Raw genomic sequence first — 9,147 nt, forward strand, 5'->3', positions numbered from 1 at the left:
TTATTTGTTCGTAACAACTCGAACACCTGCTTGAGGTGTTGTAAGTGTTCTTCTTCAGAAGCACTGTAGACTAGAATGTCATCGAGAAAAAGAATGACAAATTACCCAAGTACGGCTTCAAGACATTATCCATAAGTGTCATGAATGTTGCGGGCGCATTGGTTAACCCAAAGGGCATCACCAAAAACTCGTATGTCCAAACCGTGTTCGGAATGCAGTTTTGGGTATATCAGCAAGTCGAATTCGAACTTGGTGATAACCTGACCGCAAGTCTATTTTCGTAAAAATGTGAGCATGAGTGAGTTTGTTGAACAACTCATCCACTCGTGGCAATGGGTACTTGTTCTTAACTGTAACCGCATTTAAGCCACGGTAGTCTACGCACATGCGCATATTGCCGTCTTTTTTCTTCACTAATAGGATAGGAGAAGCCCATGGTGAAGAACTTGGTTGTATAAACCCTCTCCTAAGGTAGTCGGCAAGCTGACATTCCACCTCAGCAGCTTTAGAGTAACTCATATAGTAGGGTAGTTTACTGACATGTTTACAATCTGCAACCACATCGATGCCATGTTGCACCGATCGTGTTGATGGTAATCCTGGTGGCAAATCATTACGAAAAACATCTTGAAATTCCTTTAATAATTTTTGTAACTTACTAGCAACATTTTCTTGTTTGGAAGTAGCCATTGGTGGAAGCGATGAGAGAGAGCCATGCGGCGTTGAGGAATGTTCAACAGATTCAATGTTAGAGAGAAAATGAGACAATAACACAAGAAAACTTGATTTATTTCATTATAAAAAACGAGCAGCATAAGCTCAGCTGTACAAATCAATGGCGAAGAAGGTACATCCTTCTCTCCTAACAACAACACATGTGCGCCATGGGATTTGAACATCAAGCTGTTATGCTCATAGCTACGCTTCAGTGATGGTCCTAGGCTATGCAACCACTCCCTACCAAGGACCACGTTTGCCCTCTCCATGTTCATAACCTGAAAATCCAAGGATGTGGAGTAACCTTGTACTTCCAACGGAACAGCTCGGACTTGAGTATCCCAAATCTTGGTATCATTTGTTGGGGTTAAGGCCTATGTGCCTTGACCGGTCGCCTAGGTCATGGGCGCCCGCCCACTGTTACCCTATACTTATAGTGAGTATACTGCATAGGGGGAGCTGCCACTTCATAGTCTCCCCACCCACATCGTGTGTGTGTCTCCTTCTCTCTCTCTCACTTTCCGTCTGTGGTGCTCCCCGATCCCCTTCAATTGGTATCAGAGCGTAGGTGCGGAGGGAGCGCGTGTGTGCACAGTCACGACGACAACGGAGAGCCAGTTTCATTCCCGAAATCGCGTCCGTGCACGCGCACTTTCAAGAGTGAAAACAGGGTTTCGACTTCGGCATCGGCAAATTCAGCTTTCCGAGATCGTTTCCAATAGGTGTCCTGGCGTTTTACCCCCCTTTCGAAGCCATTCGAGCCATCAAAAACTTCATTCGAGCTACGGTTGAGGAGCTGCATTTTCAGCCCTTTTTTGGCAGTTTACGCTGTGTTTTTGGGTCGAAACGGAGGTTTTTGGCATAGCTTTCACACCCGGATTCGGATACATGTGATCCAGGAGTCTACCTTGGGGTTTTGGCACGCTCCGGACGCGCTCGTCATATCAGAATTTTAAAATTCTGAACGCTGAATTTTCTACAGCAGCAGGAGTTGTTTATTGTGTGTCGAGGATTCCACACATGGTTTGCTCTCAGATGTGAGAGTGATATTTGCTGCAAGTTTCCTCACAGGTGGGAGGATACGATGTATGCCTTATGTGGTTTGATGCTCAGGGAGACTAATGTGATTGCATTTTGAGCTCGGCAATGTATGCCTCGAGCATGTTTTTTGGTAGTCACAGGTAGAGCAGATATTTGTGTACTAGATTTGCAGGTGTTTGCAATGATGTATGCAAAGTGTGGAGATTGGTGCATATATGTTGAGTGTAGTTTGATGCGCATTGATTGCTCATTGTATTGAGCTTGCAGGACAATGGTTATTTTGTGTTGATAGCCATTGTGCGTCAAAACTCTGGCGAAATTTTCCGAGGAGTTTTATGCATATCATTTATGCGATCTAGGTAGAGATTGCGGGTTGTACTCAGCATTTGCGTGCGGTGTTCTCTGCAGGTGGGAGATTTGTGCGTGTGTATGCATCGATACCGCAGAGTGTGGGCTTGGTGATTAGCTCACAGATTGCAGTGTGATACTAGAGCAGGTGAGGCTTGTATTGACATTGCGGGAGCTCTATTTTGGAGTGTGTCTCACAGGTTTTACATTGTGTTTCTGGCCATATTTGTAGACAGTTTCCAGGTGTTGTTGGTGAGGTGGTTTTGCTTTCTAGTTTGCTACATTGTGCTCATGGCAGAGACAGGTGATCTCACAGACTTTGCGGCGTGGAGAGAGTGTATGCTTGATGCATTGACACAGCGAGGGTTGCATCGACCATTGAGTGGTGATGCAGGTAGACCTTCAAACATGTCTGACGATCAGTGGCAGGAGCTAGAGGAGATGGCACTATCTACGCTCTCTTTGCACCTTGCGGAATCTGTATATGCTCTTGTTATGTATGAGACTACTTCGAGAGCACTTTGGCGCAGATTACATGATATGTATGATAGATCTGAGTCATCACGGACTCGTGTGAGACATGTACATTCACGAGCACGCCGACAGGTGACATGTTGATATTGTGGTCATTCTGGACACGTTAGACGGCGTTGTTTTCGTCGTATGCGACATCGTAGGAGACATGGCAGTCTCAGAGATGTATGTAGTGACGCCATGGACTCAGTTGCTTTGACAGTTGAGGCACATGTAGTGTCGGAGTATACTAGTGACGGGGATGTCACTTTTACCTCGAGCTATGCACGAGATGCTATACATGTGGATAGTGCACTCCCTTCGCAGTGGTTGCTAGACGCAGATGCTATGTTTCATGTCACGCCACATCGTGCATGGTTTTGTAGCTATTCTAGCGGGATGCTTGGCAGTGTACGTTTGACCGATGGATCGGTGCATGCGATAGCAGGTGCAGAAGATGTGAGACTGTCATTACCGAGTGGTGCATCTTACTTGTTACGACATGTGCGCTATGTACCAGATTTGACAGTGAGTTTGATCTCGATTGGTCAGCTTAGAGATTATGGATGTCAGAATTCGCTATGAGAGCGAGATTTTGTGATGCATTTGGGTTCGCTAGTGATTGCGAGAGGTGCCAGGAGTGGTACAGGTTATCTATTGCATGTGGATCACGCGAGAGACAGTGCTGTCTCTGTGATCATGCAGCCAGGTAGAGAGCGAGAGAGCAGGCGAGTCTCTTTTGCTTGTGGGTTGCAGGATGCTTTGCATGGAGTACAGAGCAATGACCTTGTTGTGCAGGTTGCGTCTACAGATGCACAGGTAGAGCGGGATAGCTCTAGTGAGTCACAGCAGGATGAGTCATCAGAGGTGATGACAGAGATGACTCACATGGATGCTGAGATGTCGGCTATTGTGGAGTCATTTCTTGATATGCTTATGCCAGAGCTTGATGTAGATTCAGGACAGATGGATACTCTTGGTACACATGTGATATGTGGTGGGCACGAGGAGTCACTCCAGAGCTCGGAGTCAGAGTGCCATGGTCTCTATGATAGGGGACAGGATTTCCATGAGTTGAGTTCTGAGTTGGAGGTGGCAGAGGTTGCCAGGGTTGCATCAACGTTCGGTGTCCTCATGTACGAGATGCTGATCTCGAGGCCCGACATAGCAGCTGCAGTGGGAGCATTTGCAGCAGGGTTGATTAGTTGTTCGATGATTGATCTCGGCATAGAGCATAGGGGAGATTTGCAGGTATTGGACCGATACTTGCAGGAGTGCATGAGCTCTTGTAGACTATTTGCAGAGCTTGGAGCTAGCTCTGTGTGGCTTCCGCAGTGGGATGTTTGTCTATCAGTAGAGCCGGATGCACTATCTCATCGAGAGTTAGTGGGCATAGGTTGAGAGAATATCTCACCTTCTATTAGTTGTACACTAGTAGATCTTGCTTAAACGCACATTGGCCTGTAAGTGGGAGGTTGTTGGGATTAAGGCCTATGTGCCTTGACCGGTTGCCCAGGTCATGGGCGCCCGCCCGCCCACTGTTACCCTATACTTATAGTGAGTATACTGTATAGGGGGAGCTGCCACTTCATAGTCTCCCCACCCACATCGTGTGTGTGTTGCCTTCTCTCTCTCTCACTTTTCGTCTGTGGTGCTCCCCCGATCCGCTTCATCATTTCCATTCATCATTGCTACCTTGTAGTGGTGGGTACTCAGAGTTTGAGGCAATTTGAGTTTTTTCACCAATCCATAATTGATGATATTGTGAGTAGCACCGTCATCTATCAAGATACGCACCTTGTGCCCTTGCAGAGATCCGTGTATACGTACTAACTCACGTGGTCCGAAGGTCTGTTGCCACATGGAAGCTGTGAGACAGCATTCATGCACCACCTCGGTGTGTGTTACTTCCACTATAGAGAATCGTGAGGAAAACTCAAGAGGCAGCAATTGCACCATATGCATTGCTTTCTCCTTACCATGTGCAGCTTTCCACTTGGGACAATCCTTTTTTCCATGACCGCTTCCTAAACATTGAAAACATAATTTCTCTTTCTTAGGTTTATCAAAGTCCTCAAGAGAGAGAGGACCTCTAGACCCCTTGGGTTTTTTAGATGCTTCTAAATTGGCTACTATAAATTTTCTTTTATTGTGCCCATACTGTGTGCGTGTATTACCATGTATACTAGTAGGCACGTTACTATTATGTAATTTTTTCTCATCAGGGTCATTATGAATATGTGCTTTCAATATGGATTCCTCAAGTCTTTTAGGGTCTTGGGTCTTGACATACTTCTTAAGCTCAGGTGTCAGACCTCGTATGAACACTTGTACTTGTTGAAAGGTATCCAAGCCGTCCAACTTGAGGATAACGTCTCAATAGTGAGAGATATATTCAAGGAGTGATGGGTATTGGTGCATGGAACACATGTCCCAAGCCGTCCAATTCAGATCGGCCTCATTAGTAGGAAAAAATTCCTTGCTAAACATTGCTTCAAAGGCTGCCCAACTCTGTGGTATGATGTTCTTCTCCTTGAGAGACATCCACCATTTGTAGGCCTTGCCTTCCAGAGTTAAGCTCGTCTACAGAGCTCTGAGTGCGTCCGAAGTACGCCGTAAGGTGTGAATTCCATCCCACTTGCTGAGAAAGATATTCACTGCATCCTTATTGCGGTCTCGGTCTTCTCCCTTAAAAGTAGGTAGTTTGGTGTTTTTCAACAACTCATCCCCCTCTTTTGCAATGAGAGTGTGCAAAGTATCAACAATCGGTGTGGTGCTGTCATACGTCTAAATGGAGAATTTCATATAGGAGTCACATATTCATTGTTTTTATGAGTGCTCGGATTATGGTTGGGAGCACGGCATTTTTGCACGATGGCAATGGCCGTCATATGGCATGGAAATAGGTCATCATGCAGGATCATTTACGAAGCTCATTTACATAGATGATTATTCCAACCCTGTAATTAGAGAGTCGTCTAAGATGAACAGATAGATGGGCTTTTCAGTAGCCATGATAATGATGGGATGCAATGGTTTAACCTACACGTATGCTGTGAGTACGTCAAGAAGGAACTGCATTAAAGCCAAGAGCTGGTGGATAATCTTGGAGCTGCCAAAGATTTCGCTTCCTTTTTTTGCTTAGTGACCGGGTTATGCTATTTACTCTTTCCACCTTGGGTGTCTGTCTTGATTGGTGCTCTGATGCATCTCCTTGGTTACAATGTGATCCTGTTTACACTCGCCGGAAATACAAACTTCATTTTGGTAGCTTTGCTTTTCCTCACAGGTGGAGACAATTTTGTGGACACTGCGTGCATATAATGATAATTCAAGGTGTGAATGGCCACTTGGGGAAAGCACACTATTAATGGGAATTATGCAAGAAATAAAAAAGTGGGCTAAATAAAAAGCAGGGCCGGCAATAAAAAGGCGGCAACTACAGTAGCGCTGCCAGAAAAAATAGAAAAGCTCGCAACGTACAGAGGGAAAGCAGGCACTAAGCCGCTGTTGAGCAGAAAAAAAAGCGCCATCCCAGGAGTTGGAGGAGCCAACGTGAGGACGAGAGCAGGAGTGTCGTCTGAAGAGTTGGAGGGGCCATCGCAAGGACAAGATGCAGGAGAGAGAAGAGTTGAATTGCCGAGGGCTAATTGCGAGGAGAAGGAGAGGAGAAGATGAGGAATTTGACAAGCTTTTGGGCCAGCGCTGTGCCGAGGAGACAGAGAGGAGTGCTGTCGAATTTGAGGCCGAGCAGGGAACTGTTGTTTTTTTTGTTGTGGCGTCAATTGCAGAAGCAACGTTTTTAAATTTTGTATTTAAACTCAAAGTTGAGTTTTTTCTATAGGAAAGAAGGGGTAGTACATACAGGAAAAGCCCAGTAACGATTAGAAATCAATAATTACAGTAATAACTGTGAACGAAACTCGAGGAGCAGCTTCATGAAGTTAGAGTGAGCAGGTTCACACAAGGGGTGCACTATTGATAAGAAAGGCAAGTTCGTGTTCGTAGAAGAGGTCGAGAAGAGCAAGGGAAGTGTATTGAGGCCATAAAGCTTTGGCTTTGTAGGTCAGCTCAGAATCTTGGCAAAGTTTAGAGCACTTCATGCCGATTACAATGAAGTTTCTTTTGTATCAAGATTTTAAGCTCATTTAGTTTAACAACTTAAGATTCTAAGGTGTCTTCTATGTCAAATTATCTTGTGTTGTGTCTTCTCTCTCACCACATTCCCACATCGAGCAACCTAGTGTTGATCTCGGCTCACTAACCGCATTTATTTTCTCCCGACGTTTTTGGTGAACCCGACGCGAACGTGAGCCGGGGTGGGATATGGTAGCAGAAGATGTTGACACCACAGGAAGTAGCAATGCAACATGATGCAGCAGTTCGCAGCCTATATGCAACACAACAGGCTTCTCAACAGCAGTACCAACAAAGTGAACGTATTCGTCAAGCGAGGTATACAGTAACTGAAAAGCTGCAAAGATTTGAAGGTCGTGATATTTCAAAATTTTGTACTATTTATGAACAATCTATGGAGGATTATGGAGTGAATGATCATGACTCAGTGGAAGGTTTTCACGTAATTGCGACTCCTGAGCTTAGGGCTCGAATTGTAGAATTTCGGGTAACACATGGTGCAAATTGGCAGGAGTTTAAGAAGGCTTTACAAGAAGAATATTTTCTCGAAGAATCTCAACAGGTTACCCAACAAAGCTTTATGAAATGGATACAGCAGAAGGATCATGATTATTTGCAAGAGAATTGCTACGAGCTTTTGAAAAGAAATTTGAACAGTTATCTACTACTGAGCAGAAAACAATGTAGCCAAAAAAGGTCGATCTATTTATTCAAGCAGCAGATTTGCGCCTTCAGAAGAGCTTGGTACACTTTCTTGAGGACCCATCTGGTGAGTTGGGCTTAACTTCTGATTGAAAATTGGTTGTAGAAGCTATCAATATGATTGTAAAGTGACAAAAGAGGGTGGACAAGTTCAAAGTGGTTGATCCTATGGAAGCACTCGAAGAGAATCTAGTGGAGAAGTCCAAGCCCAAGCTGGAAGAGCCAGTCCTTGATGAGCTGGTAAAAGGTATACAAGAGTTGAATTTGAATTTGAAAGCTGTTAAACTTGATGGTTTGAGTGCAAGTGGATCTTATTCAAAACCTAGACAGTGTCCTCCACAACAAGACTGGGATAAAGGATGCATGTGGTGTGATAGCTTAGATCATATATGCAAAAATTGTGATGATTTTAATGAAGCTTATAAGAAGAACACAGTTTTTTGGAAGGACGGCAAGCTACATTTTAAAGAAACTGGTGAACGTCTACGTTTTAACTATGGGAAGGGTGGTATGAAGAAGCTGGTTGAGGAGATGCAGCACAATGCCTCTAGGGTTGATGCAACAACTTATGGATTACAGGTATGCATCCGGAGGATAAGGAAAGTACCAAGGCTAAAGGGAATCTATGGCCCTATGCTTTGAGGACAACTGACAAAGGTAAAATAACTCGTGACACATTAAAAGTCAAGCTGGGAATTGCATTCAACAAACTAAGGGGTGGTCAGATCCTGTAGATTCTCTTTCTGTGCATGCCTTCCTTGCAAAATCTCAGGCTAATGAAGCTAAGGTGGAAGAGAAGCGCAAGAGAGATGAAGACATTGTGGGCTCATCAAAACGAGCTACGAGGACTAGCGGTAAGAAGGAAGAAGGTGCAAAATCTAAAGCAGTTCCTGCACTTGAAGTGATTATGGAATAGGCATCTAAAGATTAAAAGCAAGGTAAGCCAAAAGGGCCTTCTTACAAGTTAAAATCTGATATTGAATTGGCTACAGATATGAAGAAGGTATTTGAGGAACGCATTCTCAATAGCAAGGTGGAACTTACTTTGGGCGATGTCTTGGGTATTGCTAAACATGAATTTCATGAGGAGATCATTGATATTATAAAGAGAAAGCGACAAGCACCAGTCGAGCAAGAACCTGATGCAGTCAAGAGCCAAGTGATTCAACATGTAGAATTCTGGATGCTTACGAGTCAAAGATTGAAGAAGAAAGTTTACAGTCTACAGTGATCTCCAATCAAGTTACACATGAGGTAAGACATGTTCACTTCAATAATGATGATGGTGGGGAAGCAGTACCTAGGAGTCATTTTTCCAGAACACATTGGGCGAGAGCCACTACAGAGACAATTGTTAAGATTGGTGATATTGATGAGCCTATTCTAGCACTTGTGGATCATGGTTTGGAAATTAATTTGATGTAAAAAAGCTTGTACTAGAGAGGGAAGTGGCGTATTGATATGGATCATGGTTGGCAGATTCGAGCTGCCAACACCGAGCCTGGCGATTTATATGGTGCATGTGCAAATGCCAAGGTTACAATTGGAGATGTTTGTGATGAACATAATTTTTTTATACAGGAACATTCCTCTTATCCACTTATCCTAGGGCAACCTTACATCACAGTTGTGCGTATGGAGACAAAGGTTTTGGATGATGGTTCAGCATATACAAAGATTGGATGCAAA

The 9,147-nt window shown here is 44.3% G+C and overlaps 1 pseudogene; it reads left to right on the forward strand.

Annotated features, from left to right (window-relative positions):
• Positions 1-6,958: 6,958 nt before the first annotated feature.
• On the forward strand, positions 6,959-8,389 carry LOC147450550 (uncharacterized; annotated as a pseudogene).
• The last annotated feature ends 758 nt before the right edge of the window (positions 8,390-9,147 follow it).

This window comes from Adiantum capillus-veneris, chromosome 9 (assembly GCF_014529385.1).
Source record: "Adiantum capillus-veneris isolate H3 chromosome 9, ASM1452938v2, whole genome shotgun sequence".
In the NCBI taxonomy this organism is placed as follows: Eukaryota; Viridiplantae; Streptophyta; class Polypodiopsida; order Polypodiales; family Pteridaceae; genus Adiantum; species Adiantum capillus-veneris.